Below are 22,323 nucleotides of genomic sequence, written 5' to 3'. Positions count from 1 at the left end.
CTATTAGAACTAGTGTACTCTCCATTATTTGCATATTAATAGCACCTGCTGAAATACTTTGGGATTTACTTTTCCTGCCAGCAGAGGGACAAAAAAAACCCAAAAACAAAACAAACAAAAAAATATATAAAATTCTTTTCATACAGATTTAATGAACAATAAACTATCTAGACAGTGCTCAGAATGCCAAATTAGTGAGAGGCAGGGGGTAGGACTTCAGATGCCATCTGTGATTTTCAGAGAAACTGGACTGCAAGTTTTTTGTTTAAAAAAAAAATTTTTTTTTTAATCCCAAACCAAAAGAACCAAACAACAAAAAAGCCCTCTCTGGAAAGTGCTGGGTAATTTGAAATCACTCACTTGGCTCAAGACTGAAGAATGGAAAAGTTTAACTAAAGAAATCCAGACACAGCAGCAAGAAAAAAAAGGAAAAAACAACAAACCCCCCCTACACATCCACAACCACCAAAAGCAGAACCCCCCAAAGTGGACCTTGATTAAAAATCTACAAAACCCTAGGCTTTGATATTAGCCAGGCCTGCAAGGCCTAGTTCCCTGCACATAAAACAAAAAATAAATTAAAACCAGCTACAGCCTGAGATTTACTTAACAAGCCAACTTCCAATCTCTGCTTATGACCACTGCTTCCCCCTCTGGCCCCCTGACTACAAAAAAAGCTCCTTGTGTATTCCTATAGCTCATCTTCTTCAGGGTAAGGACGAAAGCAGCTTCCTTTCTGTGGTAGCAAATGGAAAAAGCTCACTTTTCAGTGCAAAGCTGAGCCAGAGCCCGCAGGCTGGATGTATAACACATGCCTTTTTCTGCAGAGCGGATAGAGGAACCTGACCAGGGAGGCCGGGGCATTCCCCGGTACCTCTTTTTCCAAACAGGCAATTGGTATTCCTGAAGAAACACCAGTCAGGTACTCACATTCCCTTCAAGAGTTACAAGGGGCCTATATTTCTCCCCGCTTTTTAAACCCACTGCTTTAATTCTGATTAGGCACCCTTTTTTAAATAGGCACTAGAATTTTTTACTGCTGGTGTGCTGAATTTCTGTAGCATTTTAACTACCTTCATATTCCCAAACGAAGAAGGCAATTGACTTCAAGTTAAAACGACTAAATTGTTCTCTACATATTAAAAAAGTAGTGAAAGAGCGTTTCACGTAGGATGATGAAGCGTGGAAAGTGACGTTTTGAGCAGCCTGGCCAGTGCCCTGCTGGGAGGGTGAATCGAGAGTCTGCCCTGAGCAAGGGCAGCCTTCAGCCACTGTCCCAGTGAAACCCTGCGGCTGCCTTCCCCTGCGGCAGCAGAGCCCCCAGCTCCATCCCTTTGCACTGTGTGACTCCCGGGGGGAGGTGGGGGGGTGGGGGAGGGGCACAGAGAAGAAGGGACTGTTATTGGGCAATATATTATTGTTGGCCTCTTCTCTCAGAGCTCAGTATGTCTTGTGGCTCTGCACAGCCAAAGGAGGCTATGAAAAACTTGCTCAGTGTCCATTATAATTACTGAAGGAGGCAATCAAACGTTAGAGCAATGTGGACCCCTGAAATGCTATAGACAGGCAACTCCCACCATGGCTGTCAACAAATGCTAATTCTCATCAATGTATATGTAACTCTTAAAGGTTGCAACAGTGGTAGCTATTAGTATTAGCTGGTAGCTAATTAGTAATAAGTAGTAGAACTAGTTAAAGTTGCAGGATGGCAAGCAGATGCAGATGGGAGGACTCAGCTCTGAGCTTACGATCACTGCTGGTGATAATTTTCAGCATGTTTTTGCGTAGTCAAGAACCTCTAAATAGCTGGAAGGGAAAGGGGTTACCAGAATGGTTCCTGGGAGGCTTCAGTGGTTCAGGGCATTGAAAAGCAAACGCATCTCTCTGTTTAAGACAGTACCTCAAAACTGTTAAAGACTGAGTGTTGCTCTCATTCAGATAGATTCAGTGCCCTATAAAAATGGGTTTGCACTCCATTTCTAGAAGAGGAGGGCAGGACCCATCTCCTCTGACTTTTCTATGTCCAGCAATCAGGTACCCACTCTGGGCTGCTCACAGATGCTGCGCTGCAGGGGTGGTGAGAGCAGGCGCAGCACCTCAGGAGGGGAAGCATCTCCACCAACACAGAGGAAGGCCAGCCCCAACAAGCAGGACTCAGTAACCCAAAGCATCTTCCTCAGCACAGCCTTGCCTGCTGGCATAATGTATTTCAGAGAGACGAAGGCACGAAGAAGGGTTCAGAGGGACCTGTCCTCTTACAGTCAGGAACACACCCTGCCCTGCAGTGCAGCACATCAGGGAGATATGGACTGCTACCACCTGCCAGGTACATGGCTAAAACCTTCCTGAGCTGCCGCACAGCACCGCCCCAGCCTTTCTGTGAAGTGTTCTTCCAGACGCCAAGAGCCATGTATTCGTAATGACAGCAATAAAAATAATAATAAAAAACCCACCCCGAAAAGCAAAACCAGGCCATTACCTATTATAACAAATTGAATTGGATGCTCCTTACCTGAAATTTCATGAGCAATTAGCAAACGGAAATATCCACAAATGCATGTATGCCCGATTATCCTTGTAGAGATTTCAGCAGCCACATCACAAGCTTGCATTTTGCCATCTAGCAGCTCTAGCAGCCTCCAAGCCACAGCTTTTTCTTCTTTCTCTTTTTTTAACATGAAGTTCATGGCAGCCAGTGTTTTACCACCTGCACACTGGGGGAGAAAAAAAGCAAGGGGGCGAGGATCAATATATACAGTAAGTTTATATTCAGCAAGAGCATGTTGCAGAGTGGGGAGCTGTGATGTGTGTGTTTGCATTGTCTGTGAAAGGATCCTTAGTGGCACTGCAGCTGGAAAAATAATGGAAGATCAGGACACTGTCTTCAGTGACAAACTTTCATCTGGCAAGTTACAATTATATCGTAGGAAATGATACCTTAGACCACAACTAATTTGTGAATCCCAGGAAAGGCAGATCACTGATTCTTCATCAGGGCTGCAGAACCTGATCTATAAAAATTTGGGCCCCAGCAGGAGGTTGTGTGCAAGTGTGATTTGCATTTCAATTCTTAGTCCACCACAATGTTTAAATCTTCCTGCAGCATTATCACAATGGAAGTTTTTGTTCTCAGTGTGCTCAAAATACATATAAAAAAATTAAAAATCATGGTACAATGGAAGTCAGTTGTTAATGGGAAAGAATGTGGCATTTATGCTCAAATTGTGTCACAAAACACCATTACATCACTGTCTGTCATCATTTTATGGGGGATCGAGTCCTCCAACACCATCTTTGGGGACTTCATGTGGTGCTTGTCACTATCATTCCACTTCCACAAACACCACAGCCCTTTCAATTTTTGTCTGCCCAGAACTCAGAATATGTTACATTATTTAATTTTTATAAGAAGCTTTTCTGTATGAAGAATTCACAACAAATAAAAGCCATTTCCCCCCAAAAAGCCCTGAGCTTGTGAGTGATGGTTACGGCAATTTTGGGCAGGCTCCCTTTACAGGAGATGGCAGCAGCTGTGCCATCCTTCCTGCTGACTGATGGCACAGGTCCAACTGATCCTACATAGAGCAGCCGCCACTGCAGGCAACGATGGCATGACACTCGCATACTTCCCCCAAAAACTTTATGGATCAGACTACGAACCCTGTATTTGTGCTGGAGATGAGTTATTCATAGCACAGGAGGGCTTCCCAGTGCCACCACTGAATCAGGGAGACAAATTTGCAGAGAGGTAAAAAAAAATCTACTCCCAACTCCTTTAGCCAAGGAAATGTTCCACATAAAATGCTCACAGCCTCTTAACCCAGTGTCAACAAAGACAGGTCTTCATGCCTTTCCTGCGTGTTTGTGAAGCCAACTGAGCCAAACTCTTTGAGAGGAAGCCAGTATGCAGAGCTTTCCACAGGCCATAGAAGATGATTATTAATGTACTGGCAGAGCTCAGATGCATCTCCTCACTGCATATAGAGCCAGGTTTAGTTCTGAAGAGCTTCATATGACTATGAATTCAAATTTACATTTATTTTGGCAATCTGATATGTGTTTTCCTATGTGTAGAATTTTATTGCCACTTACTCAGATATGGCTAACCTTGGCAACCCTTTCCAGGGACACATTCTCCAGCTGATTGAATTGCCAGGCTCCAAAGCTCAAAGCCCAAGTAAAGGGTGCAGGAGTTTGTCTACCAGCAACAGAGGAACATCAAACATATCCCAAAAGTGCTTCCAAGCGTCTTTCTGCTTTTGCTGTTACTGGAATTGAGAGGAGCTTTCTATTGACTTCAGCAGGTACAGGCTTAATGAAGGACAGTTTTCCTACCCATCCCCTTCACTCTAATTTGCCATATTGGGACCCCGCAATTTGTTTTATTGCATAGTGATACATACTGGCATTTACAAGATTGCAGCACTTTCACTGTGAACTTTCGTACAAGCTGCTCCCCTATGACAAATGGAAAGCAAATCTCCACACTGAAGGTTACAGCTCTTCCTGAAATGCACTCAGTGCAGTGTGTCGTTCCACAAGGAAGAGGCCAAGCTTTGGAGAAGTTACTCCCGCATTTGAGTACCTGTATTCAGAGACATTTACAGGGGGCTGATTCTACAGTATAACAGGACGCTGGCTCTCTCTGCGGTTTCAGACCTGGGACATCCCAAACAATTGCTCACTTTTCAAAATGTTTGCTTTCGCTCCACTGAGCGTTTGAGAGCCCAGTCAGAATATTTCAGACTGAAAAAGAAGTCTGGTCCCGAACTTCCTGCTGAAAATAAATAAATAAAAATCCTCAGACAAATGCAGGATAAATCATTTTCCTTTCATTAACGACATTTCCTCGTTAAGAGCAAAGAAAGCAGTCAGAAGTATAGAGCTTACCAACTGCTCTTCAGCTTAACATCTCTGGCATTCAAAACATACAACTTCTGTGTTTGTACTACATTTCCCTAACAGCTTACATCGAGGCCAAACAGACAGCATTCTGCAAAGGTCTTCTAAAATAAGCTTATTTAAAAGAGCAAGGTCAATGCCCAACATATGTCAGATTCTGTGAGTAGAAATCAAAGAGTTTGGAGCAAATGGAATATGTCAGAACTCAGTGGTTTTCCATGCCAGGCTCTTTTACCAAGTTCACATCACTGCTGCCAAAAACAGTAACAATCCCATCATATAGATTTCAGCTTTGGAAAAGTCTCTAAAAAAGCCCCCAGTGTCTGTACATAGGCTACTTAGCTTAATAAATAAAACTAACACATAGATAGATGTGTTTATCTGGACATGCTATTTATTGTCTCTATAACTGTATTTTTCTTTTAATGGGACACATGCTGATTCCATGCTTCAGCCCTAGGCTCTATTAAAATCAGATTAAAAGCATTAGCAATGTAGTTAATTCCATTTATAATACGCCATCAAGAGAAAAGAGAACATTAAAATAGAAAAAAATATATAAACGGGATTTAAGAACTTTTAAAAAAACATTCTGCTCCATTTTGATCTTTACAAAAAAGGGCATTTTTTTAAAATAAAAAAGGAAAACTTTTTCCTCTGTTCAGACAAAGTAACTCCGCCTGGTCTTTTAAACCATACCTTGCAGAATGATATTTGTGATTTCAGTTAAAATATGCTATTGTCACTTTAGCCTCCCTCTTTGGTATTTTAAATTGATCCTAATGGCTTTGCCTTAAGTGATTTGCGTCCCATAGTGAATCCCTGTCACTTACAGCAACTCCCATTATTACCCTCCCGAATAATCACTACCAGATAATCACTTCTTCCCCCTTCTCCCAATGTTATTGCTCGCTTCCCCTCTGACTCTGCATGCTGGTACAGTCCGCAAAGTATTTGCTCTTTAACATCTTTAACATATGGCTTGTTGCTCTGGCACTCAATAGTCTGGGATTTAAAAGAAGGGTAAAAGCTGCATGAAAAAGGCCAAACCGATGGCTCTATAGGTAGGCACCCATGTCTCCATCACCTGTTTTCCAGGCTGCAAACCAGCAAGTGAGGAAATGAAGAGCAAAAGAGAAAGAGTGGGTAGTGATTAAAATCCCTCTGGCACCATACTCACAGTTGAGAGCCCAGCAGGTGCTTATGCAGCCCAGGTCCACTTGCTGCTTGCCGCTTTCTAACAGAGCCCTGCGAGATGGAGACCGTCTGAGGTCAACCTGATTAGGAATACAAAATTTTCATTGGAGACTTCCCACCAAAAAGATGCCATTGGCAGACCCCCTAGAAGGCTTTGGTTGAGAGCTAACACCAGAGCTGCCCCCTGCCCGCCGTCCCAACCTTCAGCATTGCACCCCTCACACCCTGGTACGCACACAAGGACGCATGGGGAACCAGGAGCCTCCTCCTGCTGACAGGAGGATCCTTTCTCCTTTGTCATTCATGGATCTCATTACTAACTGAAGAACCGTTTAGTTTGCGTAATTGTCCTCTGCCATACATAATTCCAACCTCTCTAAATTGGTTTACAAAACTAAATACAGTCTTTCGTTTTTGTGACTCCATCTGTCAAAGCTTCTAGATGTACAGTCAGTGTGATGTGAAGAAAAAACTGAAACTAATAATATTAGGAAGCATCTCTTTATGTACATTTATGAGATCTACCACCAGGTGACTCCATTCTAAAATATCTGTATTTTCATAAAACAAAATGCTTTCTTTCCTACACCCTGAACATCATCATAATGCCCCCCCTCCATATCATTTAGCACTCTGAAAAAATTAGTATTAAATAATATCACTCTTACTTAAGAAATGAACTATTTCTTTTTGAATAACACATGAAATTGTATTAGAGAGATTCAGGGATTTCCAGAATAGCCCGATCTGTTCCTGTCTAATCAGACCTGATTAATTCAAATCAAACTGCAAACCTCAGTTTTAGTTTGCTTTAAAACCTCAAGATCAACAAAAATCAGCAGCATGTAGATATTACAGAGGCAGTTAACACAGAAAGCCTACAGACATGGGGTCTCACAGAGTCAAATGGATATGATTAAACATTTGGAATGATTTACTAATATTTTATATATACAGAGCAGATAGGACTAGTTAGAGGGGTGCCCTTCACAGGGGACTTTATTATATTTATGCCTAAGAACAGGCGATCCTGCTCAGGTGTCAAAGGATGTTTCTTCAAAATAGAAAAATTACTAACAAATAATAGGGTTATGTGGGAGGGTTTGTAACACAGAACTGCACTAAACCATGCAATGATCTACACAGATAAAGTGTAAGTAAAATAAGATAAAAGAAAAGAAAATAATCTTGCAAATGCAAGACTGCAAATGCAAAATAGGTAGCTGTGCGAGAAGTATTTCAGGGATTTACTGAGCCACTATTTCTGTGGAATGCATACTCACAGAGGCTCTCAGACCTGACCAGTTTAATCCACATCAGACCAGGGAGACGCAGGGTCAGGAGGCTGAATGTGGATTTGGGCACTTGGCACAGCTGTTTTCCTTAGGTGCAATATACTTGTCACTAGTGGTGGCACTTTGCATTTGCTGTATGGCAGCATATGTGCTTGCCACATTTGGGACCCATTATATCTCTTTACCCTCCGGCCACTTCCCTTCCCTTCTTGTTAGCTGCATGTCCATATATTCTTCCATACTCATTTGCTACATTGCAATGTAGCAAACATTTGCTCTTTGCCCCCTCTGCTTGCTCTGCCCACTTGACATACTGCCTGTACTCTACAAGCTTCCCATATTACAACCATCTGTAAATGGGACAGAATTTATATATATATTACCAAATATTTATAGATGTGCGCGTGTGTGTGTGTATACACACACAGAGACATGTCCTATACAAAATCATATCTATTCCATCACTGAAATACTCACCTATTCAGAAATATTTTTGCTACCAGGGAGAGCACACACAGACAAAGAAAAGTTGAAGAATAGCTAAGGAAATCTTTCAAAGCAGAGTGTAAACCCGAACTAGAAGCTAAGGTGAAAAAAAGGGAGGGGGTGGACTATATGCTTACATTTCAGCCTCTGCAATTAAAAGCATAGTTACTGCAGTAGCACAGACCAATTAGTATATGTTGATATATTGGCTTGCAGATAAAAGTGTGTCTGACTGCATGTCCAAAAGAGGTAGTTAAATGTTTCCGCTTGCTTTGTACACACAGTTGCACAGACAGGACTGACTGCAGGACTCATTTTTGTCCAGTGTTGGGTCATTGCATACAACAACAACAGTTAAGAAGAAATTTCATTGATGTCTCATTTTGAGGGGCTGTACTGCCAGCCTTCTAACTCCAAACACACAATGTTTCCTACCAGGATGCTGGGACGCTGGTGCAGAGGAAAAAGTCTCTGGTCCAGAGGGATGAGCTTGCCCAGGCAAGTTCCCAGCTAAGCAGTGCCAGAGCCCAGCAAAGGCTTTCTCAGGCTCCCTGGAGGTGTGGGTGTGCAGCCAATAAAGGAACATGAGCTTCAGATAAAAGTGTTGCACTCTTTTAAAAGAACATTAAAAATGTAGCAGCCTCTGATTCACATTTTCGCAACTATAACTATGTCCTTGATCACTGGTTTTTAGATAAGGACAGATCTCCTCCTTGTCACCCTCGAAACCAGAAGAAGCCAGGATTTGGGAGCTTCATGCTTGGATGCACAGATGTGAGCCAGTCCGGTGGAGAGGCCCCCTGGAAAATGCAGAGCCATGTTCAGCTTTTTCTTTCCACAATACAAGCAAGTTTAAAATAAAAATTTCAGTTCATAATAAACCTCAAAACTCTAGTAAAACAGGATTTAAAACAAAACAGAACAAAACAAAAAACTACTCACCTTTGGTCTGCTTCTGTTTTCATCACATTTATCTTTAAGTATTTTCTAAAATCTCATCCCAAGGAAGCAATCACAAAAACCCATTAGGGTTATTTTTATGCAACGGTGAGGACACTGAATTACCTTCCTGATGAAGCTCCTGTCTAGGTAAGCAACATAGCCAAACCTTGATCTGCACGTCCCACCTATATGCCAGGCCTGCTGTTTTTAAATGCTACTCAAAGGCAGCAGTTGGGAAAATGATGTTACAGCCATGGCCTACGTGGGCTGGCATCTCAGGGAGCGTCGTTTTTCTCGGCAGCTGCTCTCAGCAGCTATACCCCTCACTTGACAACTGCCTCATTCAGCAACAGGTCAGGCCAGCAAAATCCCTCACTTACTTTCAGGCTCCCTAAGTAACAGTGATAAAGTGCGAATCGCCTCTGGCTTTCGCTGCAGCCCCCATTACATTAATGAACGGCATTACATAAAAAATTGCTGCTGACAACTAAATCCTTTCGTAAGTCATGATGCTTTCGGACATGTGTCTCCATTCTCCCACCCTCCCTTACACACAAACCTTAGGAAGAAGGTGGCCAAACAATCAGGGCAATCATTTGTGAATCAGCACGGGATATTAGTTTGCTCACTTTTGGATGAACAGCGTTGAAACTGTTGACTGGAGAGCGAGAGAGACAGACATCTGCAGAGCAACAAGAGACAGGTTTTTCACTGGCACCTGTTGCTGCAGAGGGGGAGGTCACCTTACCCTCTAATGCAAGTGACATGAAGGAAAATTCACAGCTGGGGCAGGAGAGGTGAGAAACTGGAAAATGCCTGGATGTTTTAATGTAAATAGTTACAATATGTACATACATTTCATGCTATCTCACTGCTCTTATGAATGTCAGGAATGTGAAGTAGGTAGGAGGCCCCTCTAAGCACTGAGACTTCTGTAGCTTACACCAGCTCTCCCAAAGTACAGCCTGTGGGCATGCGAAGCTTTTGTAAGCAAGGTTTGACAGCCTTTTTACTTGTGGCCATCCTTGCAGAGCAGCCGATTGTCAGCATTACAGTGGTGACAAGGTACCCAGTAGGCTGTGCAGGTCCCACTTGAGTGGGAATTAGGTGGGGTCCCTGAGTTTTCCTCTCTGTGCTTTGCACATGTGAAGCACACATTGTGTTCCACCTTCCAAACAGAAAGGTTCTGCATTTTGGGTAAATTTTGTTCAGTAGCCACCCAGCCATGGCGTTAAGTAGCCCTTCAGGAATAAAACTTTGAAAACTCCTAGCTGAGGAGGCTGGTACTAAAGCTACAAACTGTAATCTGGGTTGAGGTTTTATCAGCCATCAAGATCAGAAGGGAAAAAGCACTTGTAGTACGTGAATGGCCAACTCAACTGCTTGAAGAAAGGCGTTGATTCAGGCTGCCAATATGGGCTCTTACACAGATAATAAACTAGACTGGCCTTTCTCCTGACATCACACTTCAATCAAAAACTTTCTCGCAAAATGTCACTTTCAAAGTTGCAGCTTTAAAAAAAAAAAAGTCTTTATAAAAAATTCATGGCCACAATGATCTGATAATGCAGCTTTCTGATACTAGCAGATGTTTTGTCTAACATGTTCCCTGAAGCTGTACTCTGTGCCTTCATATCTTTCATTTCCAGTTGCTATCTGCTGACTGTGGGATGTCATGTACGTACCCTATAGCGATGCGCAGCAATTCGCATCTAACACCGCCGTGCGTAATGAGCTTCACAAGATGCTTGTCGCAATAACTCCGCACTTCCCCAACCATATGGAACACAACACTCCAAAGCCCACAGACACTTTTTTTTATTACAGTTCAGATCCTTAAAACATAATCTGTGTGATGTCTAGTGAATGTACGTGAAGAGCTGCTGAAAACAAAGTTAACACTTGTTCACATCATCTGTTACAAATGTCCAATTTGGGACAATAAATTTCCTCGGAACCTGTTCTTTTGCTGACTCGTTGCTTTATCTTTTTTCTCTTTCTCTCACGTCGTTTTTTTTATGAACTATGCATATGTATTAAATGGGATTTGTTGTCCCTAGATACCAATTTGCATAAAGTGCAAGCCATCATTGGTTGGAGAGAAGCAAATTACTTCTCCAGCAAGATCACACTTCTTTTTTTTTTCTTTTTCTTTTTTTTTTTTTTTTAATTTTAACAAACCACAGGCAGAGGCTGTTAACAGCACTTAGCCAGATATGCAAAGTATCACTTTTCTCAAAAGCAGCTTGATCAATGAGAAAAAAAAAAAGAAAAAGAAGAAGAAAGGGAAGGTATTATTCAGCTAAGTACAATGCAGAAATGACCCAAGACTGAAGCAGCTAACCCAGCCATTCACCTGTAACTTGAGCTGCCTGACTCCCTGTAAAATACAATTGAGTATGGCTTCACACTCAGGACACAAAGCAAAGCACCCGGACTGAGCAGAACCTCCCAGAATCACCATCCCCTTTTCCAAGTCTCCTTAGTGCATTTCCAGAAGTCCCAAGCGTGCTTGTTACTTCTGCAAGTTGCTCAGCTCCCTCAAACAAGCCTTGCTTGCTCATTCTCATCCCCACACATTTACTCATGTTGGGCACCTTGTGAAGGACTGTGTAAATACTTGCTTGAAATTTCTGTACAAGTGCAGGGAGGCTTTCCTCTACCCTCCCATAATTTTACTGTCTCCCTGGCACCAGAGGTGCTCCGTGGGATGGCAGCTGCCATCCTAGCAGGCTTTGGACAATTACAATCTCCCTTTTTTCCTTATGCTCCTCATTGTGCACACCTGTGACACGTTGGCAAGAGCCTCAACTCTAATGACGTGACAGATTCCCAGGTTCAGAGCTAGCCCGTATGAGCCCTCTACCTTTGGGGAGGCGGAGAGACAGAGGAGGGAAAATCTACAGTGAGGGGATTTTACAAATACTTCAAGAAACAGATTATCTAAGCAAACCTGTGATGCACAGGATGATGTACAAACTCACCAGCCCACTACTAAAAGGATTTGCAAGCTGTGAGCCAGGTTCAGTTAAAAAGTGTGGGAGATTAAATTCACTAAAGGGAACAAATTAGCAAGGACACTGATCTGCAAAGTTTCCCACTAGGTCTGAACTTCCCAAGAATTTAGTGCTGGGATGTTGCTTGGGGTGTGGGGGGAAAGGGGTCCTCTCTAAACATAACCTTTATTTTGTTGAGCTCTTTAAAAATTACTGCAGGATATCTCTCTCCCTAAATGTTCACTCAGAATTTAATATCAAATCCATCAATATCATGTGCTTGGATTATTTTACCTCTGAATTTAATTGACAGATGATACTCTCTTAAGAATGGTTCCCAAGATCATACAGAACATTAGTAATTGATTGCAGACATCTACTCTGGGGAACAGTGATGACTAGATGCTGAGGTGCCTTTCAGGGAGTTGTGGGTGCTAAAAGAACCCAGCTAGGACCCAGGGTGTGTAAATTTTCAAGAGAGAGTCTGTATTTCCTTGTCACCATCTAGCCACAGATACACAAATACCCACAGATTTTATGCTGTGTGATGATTTGAAGGTGGAAAAAATAGTTTCCGTCTGCAGAAATATTGGCAACTTGTTGCGGCTTTTGCAAAAAGGCAAAACTCCCACAACTTCACACATCTCTATTATTAACGTATGCTGCTTTGTTTCCATATTTATATTTCTCACATTTAAAAGGAATAAAATAGAATTTAAAAGAAGATCCTCATTCCCAAATGATCACAAAAGCACAAAGAAGTCATGCAAAGATTATGAGAAAAACTCACAAGAGGGAATTAAGTGCTGGCTTTGAAAATGGGGCTGTTTTATAACCAAGGGCACTGTTGCTGTTAACCAACAGAATCACTGTGGGACCAGGTGAAACCATGCTTGGGACATTTACCCTCAGATGGAGAGAAGCACATGGACCTTGCCTCTCCAAATTTGCTGTCTTAAAAGCCAAGAAGGATCGATGACATTCTCTCTTCGGCTTCTCTCGCTTGAAAACACTGGCATGCTCAGTTCAGAAAGGCAGTGTCTAGGTGCCTCTGTACAGGTGCATCTGCAGCCTGATTCCTCTGGAGACAGACACAGCCAAAGAAATGTATCACTAAAGCTTAGCTGAACGCAGCATATGAGACCCAACTGTACAGTAGGTGCTAGATAACATGCAATCATGGCCTCCTACTGCAGCAAATTCTACATAAACCCAGGCCTTTGAAAGAGAAGTAGTAAAAAAAAATGTGGTTTTCTCATTCCTTATCTGTACCTACTCCATTTTACCTAAGGCTGGCTATTAGCTCAGCTGGTGATGTCACTTACTTCACTGGAACATGTTATCATGAAAGATTTCTCCCAGGATTTTCTATTTTGTAAGCTTTGCGCTTTGTGCAATGTAGTGTTTCATTCTGTTAGATAAAGGGTTAAGTAATTCACATTTTACCCATATAGACTAAGTTATACTCCCTGTGGGTTGCTGGCTTCCTATTGGCTAGAATGATGACCTTGGAAACAGACAAAAATGATGCATTGTTGCAATAAATATTATAGCTTGCACCTGTTTCTAATTAAGTCTGCCAAACAATTTCAGAGATACTGAAAAGAGAAATGTGTTGGCTTCTAATCGGTGTTCTTTGCTGTTTGATCTGGATTATTCAGCCCCTGACATGACCTCGCCTTCCTGGTTCTTTTTCTGGTTTTTCTTTTTCTTTTTGGACTTGTAGAAAGTGCTAGATTGAAAGAAGTCTTCTCAAAGAGGAACATGTCTGCCTAAAGTCAGTTGTAAATAAAACCTGAAAATGGATGGATTTACACCAAGGCTCAAAGTAGTTTATAGCAGGATACCTCAGAAATCTCTAATATGGCTCTTAGGTTTCAAGGGTCTGTTGTGGTCTTCTCCTTTACCTCCTCCTCCTTCTCCTTCATCTTCTCTGCCTCCTCTACCTTCTTTTGAACTTTGGAACCTAAAACAATCTCTAGCTATTAGCAATCAGGATCAGGCTGACTGGGAAGCTGGTTTTTTGCAACTGGACTTCAACCTGTCAGGGAAATAGTTCCAGAAGGGTTTTCCTGCTAACACTCACCAAAGAAATGTAAACAGAGCAGTGGTCACCTTCTTATTTCAGAGTTAATGATACTTTGGGAAGATTCTGGCAGTTGTTGCCTATCAGAGCAGTTGCTTCAGGGCAGGTATAGATTCAGGAGGAGAACACTGAAGGCTTCACAGACAGGTTGTGGTTTGCAGTTCAGCATCACGCTTTTCACTGATTATACAGTTTCTCAAGTTGATCTTCCACTGAAAGTGCTTCTTGGTGAAATAAGTGTCTTGTTTCTTGCACATCTACCTACCCAAAGTGTGTGCAGTTTGCATAGATCTAACACTTGCTCTGTGAGCTGGATCACAGATGACCCATCATGGACAAATGCAAATATATGTGGCAGATGTTAAGGATGTTTTCCTTAACATAAGAAATAAAGAAATAAGGAATTATTATTATCTCCATTTTCTAAATGGGGACCAGTAGCCACAGCTCAGCCAACACTTCTGGCTGTCAATGACAGAAGCAGACCGGTCCCTTTGGTTCCTATGGGGTCCCTTTTCTCATGCTGGGATAGCATTTGTTCATCTTTATTTTGGAACTGATTGAGGAACTTATGCAGCTGTAAACTAATACCAGGAGGAAAAAAAAAAGAGATTTTATTTCAGCCACATCAACCTCCTGATTTTGGTTTGCACACAGCCTGGCAGGACAGGGCTGAACAGCTAGGACAGAGGAAACGCAAGGCAGTATTTTTGGATGGAATTGCATGAAATCACAGGAGAAACACATAGTGACATCAAGAAGCTAATGTATCGATTATCCAGAATCCACAGATGTCTGTCTTTGTTGTTAATGTCATCAACCTTACAATCTAGGAAAGATTTGCTAGTTGTGTACCAAACCTCTGAGCCATTCAAAGTTTCTCAGGTGTAGACAATGTATCTCAGAAGTATCACGTTTGGTGGAATTAAATGACCCTATATTCAGTTAAAAATTAATTATTTGGGGCAGAGATTGCAAAGGGGCTATTTTAGTAGCCATACTAAAGAAGGTAGGATCAGGCAGGTTAAAAATAAGCCTAGACACAAAGAAGATATGGTAAGGGAAGAGAATACCTTAGCCTGTGCGGTATGAGGAAGCCCTGCATCAGTATTATGACAAGAGTTTTGTTCAAGAGGAGAGACAGAACTACAGAGATATTTTGCAGGGTTAGCACATCTTCCTCTGTCTGATACACTCTCTCTTTTCCACTTTTCCCTTGATGGCAGGTAATAAAATGCCTGCTGGTACCCCCTATGACTGGAGGTACCCAGAGTGGTTCAGCCCATCGTGAGTGCTGTGCCAATCATTTAACAATTCCCACAGCTGCCTTTGTGAGAAGCCTCTCTCTTAAGCCTCTGGTTTAAGAATTTAGAGTAATCATGTAAAAATGATACCCCTGTGCTCTATGATCCGCTGAATCTCACTAATGCCAGATCCCAGAAGAGGGCTTATTAATGAAAAGATGCAATGCCTCTCTCTCTGCTCATGTTTCACATGAATATCTCTCATGGATTCGGCAGTAAACCTTACTGCTGATAAAGTAGGTATAATGAACCTCCGTGCTCCACAAGAATGAAATCTCAGGCTGATGAAGTAGTTACCTGCTCTACTTTCCAGCACAATGGCAGGCTTGAGAGGTACAAGGAGAAGTACTCAGCTGCTATGGGAATAGTGGTACAATATCACAACCTCCTAAATCTTGGGTCTGATTTGCTAGCAATGCCTTTGGCTGTGTGAAAAGATCAGGAGTTTGGAAGGGAGCAGTTTGTAATTAGCTGAGAGAAATGAAATTATGCTTTATTGTAAATCACTGAGTCAACAGAAGAAAGGAGGCTTTTAAAGGGACAGCAACACCTTGAGGCTACTCTGTGTCCTTTCAATATTACACAGTAGTCAAAAACCCAGTCAACTCTTGCCAGTTGGCTAGCTTCTCAGAAAGGATGAGCACCAAGTGTTCTGCAAACAGCAGGATCCCACAGCTTCCAGCCTCTGACATCTAACCAATTTTCAAGAAGACACTGAAAATACTTTCAAGTTCCGCCTCTGTCCTGAAGCTCCTTTGCTAATGACAGCAGATTTCACCATCAAGAATTTCAAATTGTTATAAATCCTTTTGCTGTAGCTGTTTGAAAGCAAACAAAGAAAAAACTCAAACTAACAAGAAGAAAGACTGATTCCATGTCTATCCATGGGGAAAGAAAGCAAGTGACTACCCAGAAATCACCATGAGGCTAAGAAAAGGAACAGGAAAAACACTGTAGTGTTTTACAGTGCGATCAGTCTTCTATATTTATCCAAGGTCCTCTGTGATTTATATTTTCCTTTAAAAGGATCACAAGCCTTACGAATTACCCCTAATCTTAGCATCAGTAGGGTGGTACAGGACAAGCAATAAGAGTCTGGATGGTGTCACTCTGTCCCGAAACAATCACAGAGACTAGCTTTAAGTACAACAACCAGGCTTTATCTGCTCAGCACATCTCTGATACTTGGATCATGACTCATCTTTACAGAATCAGTCCCATGTAACCAAATCCAAACTTCGCAAACCTTTGTGAGGTGCAAACCTGAATATGGAAAATTATTGTAGAGATCACAGTGCTGAAGAGTGAATATAATCCCATCTCAAACACTGGTTATTATCATCTGCAGGTCTGTTCAACGATTTAAACAACCGATGGAAATGTTAGTACCATCCCTCACTTCAAGGGGATTCTCTGGTTAGAGGGAATTCAAACACCCTGAAACTCAGTGGAACCTTAAACTGGGGCCGCATTTCATATTAGCCGTTTGGGTATAACTCCTGGTATTATTAATACCGAAATGCCCCATATGTTGTCTTTAGAGAGGAAGGCAGTCACACCACCTTTATATGTGTGCTTTCTTCCCTGTGCTTTTACATTTCGTCAACATGGAAAATGTACTTAACTCACTGCTTATTGAATGAAGGATTAGTGTTATTTTCCTTCCTCCAGTGAACTTTGTTTCACTTCATCCTGCATATATTTTGCTAGGCTGTGTTTTCCTGCCAGCACACCACTGTTCAGCAAACTACTGTACTTAAGGCCAGCCAGCTAATACAGTGATACCTTTTTACTCACAAGGAGTGTTGCTGTAATCATGGTTGTGCTTGTGGTATGAATGAGGGCTTACACCAAGAAGCACAAAACGCACTTCCAGAAGCTTTGCCGAGCTGGGACGGAACAAAAGCAGCTTCAAACAGCCAAGACATTTGAAACAGCTAGAGGAAGACACATTTTGAAATGCAGACTGCTACCTAGCTACTCTGCTAGCATAAACGTTGGCCAGGGACCATGAAGAGAGCCACTTTCCCTTCCTCCCTTTACTGTGCTGCCGTATCTCATGTTGAACTAGACTGGGAGCGCTTGGAAAAATGCCCTGCTTTGGGTCCTGTAAAAATTAGTATGGCTCTGTGTAAGGTTTACAGTCTCTTTTGTTGTTGTTGTTGTTGTTAAGATTGGTTATGTTGCCCAGTAGGAAAGCAAATAGAAGAGAAGGGCATCTTTACAACTCCCTGTACTCTTAGAAGACCAGGTTGGAAGTTCCTGTTCACATCACTGCGGCAATGCAGACCTCTCTGGTAGAAGTATTTTTTTTCTCTTGTGGAATTATACCTCAAGTCCTGCTAGGTAGTTACTCTCTTTGTTCCTGTGAGTCAAGCTAGTTGCAAGATCATGCTATGCCATGCTTATAACGTCGCACTAAAAAGGAGATTACAAAGGGGGCAAAACACCCTAGAGGGTTCCCCTTTATCAGAACCTTCCCTGTCAGCTTGCCTTCTCATTTCCTGAGCTCTTGTCTGATTATTAGTGTACTGACAGAATAAAAATAACCTCATATTCCTACATGAATCATAAATAAAACCCTTTTATTTCATCAAAGAGGTTGGCAGGTTTATAGTCCTTTGCAATGCATGCACGATGTGAATGACATACCTTTAATTTTGCTGACAAGCTTGTCGGGGTCCTAATGAAAAAGAGTGAAAAGTGGGTGACTTCTCTAAAGGTTTAGCAGTTGCTTTTTGGTGAGGATATATATTTCACCTTGCCACTATAATCAAGGAGCCATCTGATCTTGGTAATGAACTCTTCAATTACAGTCCACTTCTGACTCTTCAAGAATGCCTAGGCAACAATACCAGCGTGATTATTGCCAATATTACACATTAAAGCAACCTGGGGGGAAAAAAGGAGGGGGAAAGAAAAAAGACAACCTGAGCAGTGTCCTTGCTGGAGCTTCAGGTATCAGGGTGCATCAGCAAAGAACCAAAAAGAGTGATCAAATTCCAGATTTTGGACAGCTAGATTTTGTATCTCTGTGCTTCACCAGACAGTAATAAAAGCATTACTCTCACCTGTATTTTGACATTATGTATTCCTCCCCATTTGTTCAACTAGCCAGTTTGCTTTTTGAAACCAACATCAAGCATGGTAGAGGATATCTTGGGACAGCCCCACAAAAAAAAGAAAAGGATAATGCAAAGCATTTCTTTTGGTGTCTCTGGCAAGCAAGTTTCCTGATAAAGGTTGCATGAAGAAAGAATAGTCCAGGAACACAGGAAATGGACTCAAGTACAAACGATCAGAAAATCTTCCCTACTTCCAGTCTTTCATAGAGTGAAAAGTTTAACTGCTCACAAAGATGGAGGCAAACAGTTAAAGATCTATATTTTTAGCAGTGATGAAAGTTCTGTCCCCTTCTTTAATACACCCCCCTCTTATTTCTGCTTTCCTTTTACAGTATCCTATTTTACTCATGCAGAAGCCAGAACACTGGCCCCTAAGTTTGCCTTCTGATCACAAATTGCCACAGCCACAGGCCATTTCCCTTTCAGAAAAGAAGTCCTTTTTTTTTGGAAATGTCCCAGGTCTTCACTAATAATTCGGAAAGAGATTAAGGGAATAGGACAGCTTTATTTGATATCTTGGAGATTATCCTTTGTTTCGCTGCTGATTCTTTTCTTCTGCAATAACTCATCAGAGAAAGTCTGGGATTTGGCAAGTTACCCCAGCCTGATTACTGTTCTTTTTTGTTTCTTTGTTTCATTTTGGTGGGGGGTTTAGAGGTGGGGCTGCTGAGAGAGATTATGAGGGGGGCACAAGTAAGGTCATCTGACTGGAGAAAGAAGCAGCAGTTGTCCGTGCAGGATTGTGTGTGCATGGGGAGATGGGACAGAAAAAGGGGAAAAATAATGGACAGCAAATTCCAGATCGCTATCTTGTCAGGATTTTACAAGGTTTCAGAGCTGCACTTTTAATTTTCATTACTTTCCATTTTCCTTTGATAAGCTCAGAAGCAGTATCTAATTTTATTAGGAGCTTTTCATCAAACATGGATATCTTCCTTCCTCAAGGGATTCCCTAGCCACAAAAACATCAGGTTCTGTGAAACATTAGCTAATCCCAGTTAGAGTTACTTGACCCTATCAAGCTAAGAAATAAATTTTACTCTTCATGAGAGTCCTACTGTTTACACTCCAGCCAAAATTCTTAGATCTCAAAGTTTTCAGAGGAAAACCATTTTTCATCGTGCCAGAAAACTGGCCTTAAAGACCTGGGCCATACAAGCCTGAAACTGTTTCTTGTTTCAAATTGAATATGTTGACAGACTAACTCTTGACTGCCACTGATACCAGTGCCTCGTTTTCATGGCATAAAATCCAAACGGGTAACAGTAGGAGCCATTACTGGCAACGTCCAGTCCTATACTCTACACATCACTACTTCTTGCCCTCAACCTTCCCTCATGTGGCTGCACAGAGGGAGATTGCTAAGAATCAAAGCACTTCTCCCTGTTCAGTGCAGACAATGTACACTTCAACAAGAGGCTCAAAGTTTGGTGAACCTCTTACAGCAAGTGTTTGCGTGGTGTGTGACCATGCAAGCCACTGTGGCATGGCTGGGTGAGCGAGACACCAGCCAGCAAGTGGGAAGCTGCTGCTAGCAGCCATCAAAATGACACATGGGTAACACAGAAAACTTCGGGATGCATTCAGAGCTGATAGAAAGTAAAGCACATGCTCCAAACCCAAAAAGCTGGAATTTTCCAAAGCTGTTTAGCTCCACTCAAACACATTTAACAGTTAGAATCATCCCAGGCATATTAGCTCAGTGCATTAAAAGTATACTGTCTCACACCGTGTTTTAAAATATAGCATAGCTTACTTTAATGGTGAAATGGAATGTGTTTTGTACTTACTCAGTGGCTTGCTCAATCAGCATAACCCCAGTGCTTTGGAAAACAGGGGATCAGGCACTCTGGCTCTAGTGGCGTTACTTGTTCAGCTGTTTGCAATGAAAGGTCTTGCTAAAAAAGGTTAAGAACAGACACATATGCTCCAAAATTATCAGTTTGTTATCACTATTAATAATACTTTATAGTACTTAACATGCTACTTTTCATTTTCAAAGCACTTTGCAAATATTAATTAATCCTCACAACCTCCCTGTGCGGTAAGCAAATGCTGTTGCTCCCAGCATTTGAGTCACAGGGTTAACCGACTTGCCCAAGTCTAGAGGGTCAGGATCAGCCTCCACATGTCCTGCTCTTAAACTCAGTGTTTCCCCTTCTCTTAGATGTGATGGCGGATGTGCACCACTTTTATACATGAGATATTTCCTTAAAGCGCTGGCTTGAACGGATAATTGCAACTTCAGCTGCTTGAACAATGCTGCAGTTTTCTCCCTTCCCACTTATTTTTGCGTTGATGCAAGACATGGACAATTATCACCTGATAATTAAAGGAACTGGGTTCCTAGAGGAGCTCCTATCTGATTTCTAAAACTGCTCCCCAAACTCTGCTTTGCAGTGGAGAAGCGTGTATGTGTCCACAAAAGTGATCAGAGAGTCACAGCTTAAAGAAGCAGTGGAGTTCTTTAAAGATTTAACAGGTCACCATCACTTGAGACATAACTAAAATGAAGTGTTTCACTGAAAGTAGCCTGCATGTTTGTGTGGACTGATTAGCTGAACGTTTGGTTTTTTCACTTGTGGGTTTGGGTTTGTTTTGTTTTCAAACAACTTGCAATACTTTAAGTGCTAACAAACTAACAAAGGTTTAGGGGAAAGAAGGACAGGCCTATAATGTGGTTTTATTTGTCCATGCTTCTTTGAGTTGGTAAATCACACTGCATTGCTTTATTGAGTGTCCCTTTAGAAGTATATTGGAAAAAATTATGTCTGCCACAATTAATACAGTGCCTAGTGCATCATGCGGCACAACCCTGGCGTCGAAACTCAGCATTCTCTGGGAGTCCGTGGGTCCCACACTGGATGCCAGAAAGGATAGTAGTTGTGACATGTGATTCAGCTGCTGATAAATGATGGTGATAATGCAGGACAAAAAGGCTAATGAGTTCTCTTGAACACCACACTACTTTCATGAAATGAATGTGATGATGACCCTATTTGCTACTTTTTTTTTTTTTTTTTTTTTTTTTTTTGGCTAGTGAGTTACTTATCCCTTTACCTGCATGTTAGTTTTATCTTCTCTGTACAATGCTATGGAAAGACAGTCAAAATTAATGTCAGCATTTCCCTTCACTTTTAAACTATAAAAAAGCCTTTGAAGGTAGAGTAAACCAAAGCAGCCAGTAACTCATTATAACCCTTTGTACTGGACTTTGAGGAATAATGAATAAAAGCTATTCCCTGTGTGCTTACCAGAGTGCTTTGCAGAGACAGTGGTGCCTTTGTGGGAGAGGGAGATCCCTTCACTGGACCAGAGAGAGAAGAAATGGAATTGTTAATGTATGTAAGAGGCAGGAGGATTTCTATGGTACTATTTCATTGCAGAGGCAGAAGGTAGCAGAGCCAATCATGAAAAGCGTAAAGGTGTGAAGGCACAAAGATGGAGAGTTGATTAAAAGCACTGTGGGGAGCGTGAGCGAACAAATCAATGGTAATGATGGAATTATGCCTGAGTGGAACCCAATAGTCTACGGTGTCCTGGCGATTTGGCGCTGGGCATTAAACGTTGCAAGGAGCACAGCCAAGCCCTTGTCCAGCCTGTTGGCACTGAGAGATACACTGATTGATGGGACGGGTTATGCTATGAAAGTGGGTGAGGTCTCCTGAGGAAAGACCGAGCTCAGCATAAGCACCTCTGCAATCCAGTGAAATGTGATGGCTGAATCCTGCCCGACCGGCAGTTGGGGTAGAGGAGCAGTGGTGTTGACAGAGATGCCAGTCACAGTTGTCACTCCTGGGGGAGCAGGACAGGGCTCATCTGGGGAAGCAGGAGCACAAAGGAAGAAAAGGTAAAAGATGAGAGAAGGGGCCCTGAGGGTGCTCAGTGAGGTTAGAGGTAGCACCTGGCAGGGAGGCAGGAGAGCCAAGCTGCAGAGGCTCACAGTGGTGGGGGAGAGATGAGCAGCAGCAGCACTGGCAGCTGTGTGGG

General features: G+C 42.1%; 1 long non-coding RNA gene across 1 annotated transcript; it reads right to left on the bottom strand.

Moving 5' to 3' along the window:
• Positions 1 to 2,516: 2,516 nt before the first annotated feature.
• Positions 2,517 to 17,916, bottom strand: LOC142054932 (uncharacterized). Its single transcript, XR_012659735.1, has 3 exons — positions 17,861 to 17,916; positions 6,083 to 6,179; positions 2,517 to 2,714 (listed from the first exon to the last, which is right to left on the bottom strand). It is a non-coding gene; the product is annotated as an uncharacterized LOC142054932 (long non-coding RNA).
• Positions 17,917 to 22,323: the final 4,407 nt, after the last annotated feature.

Source organism: Phalacrocorax aristotelis, chromosome 3, assembly GCF_949628215.1.
Source record: "Phalacrocorax aristotelis chromosome 3, bGulAri2.1, whole genome shotgun sequence".
Lineage (NCBI taxonomy): Eukaryota > Metazoa > Chordata > Aves > Suliformes > Phalacrocoracidae > Phalacrocorax > Phalacrocorax aristotelis.
The sequence above is the reverse complement of the archived record's forward strand: the minus strand, read 5'-3'. Positions and strand labels throughout refer to the sequence as shown.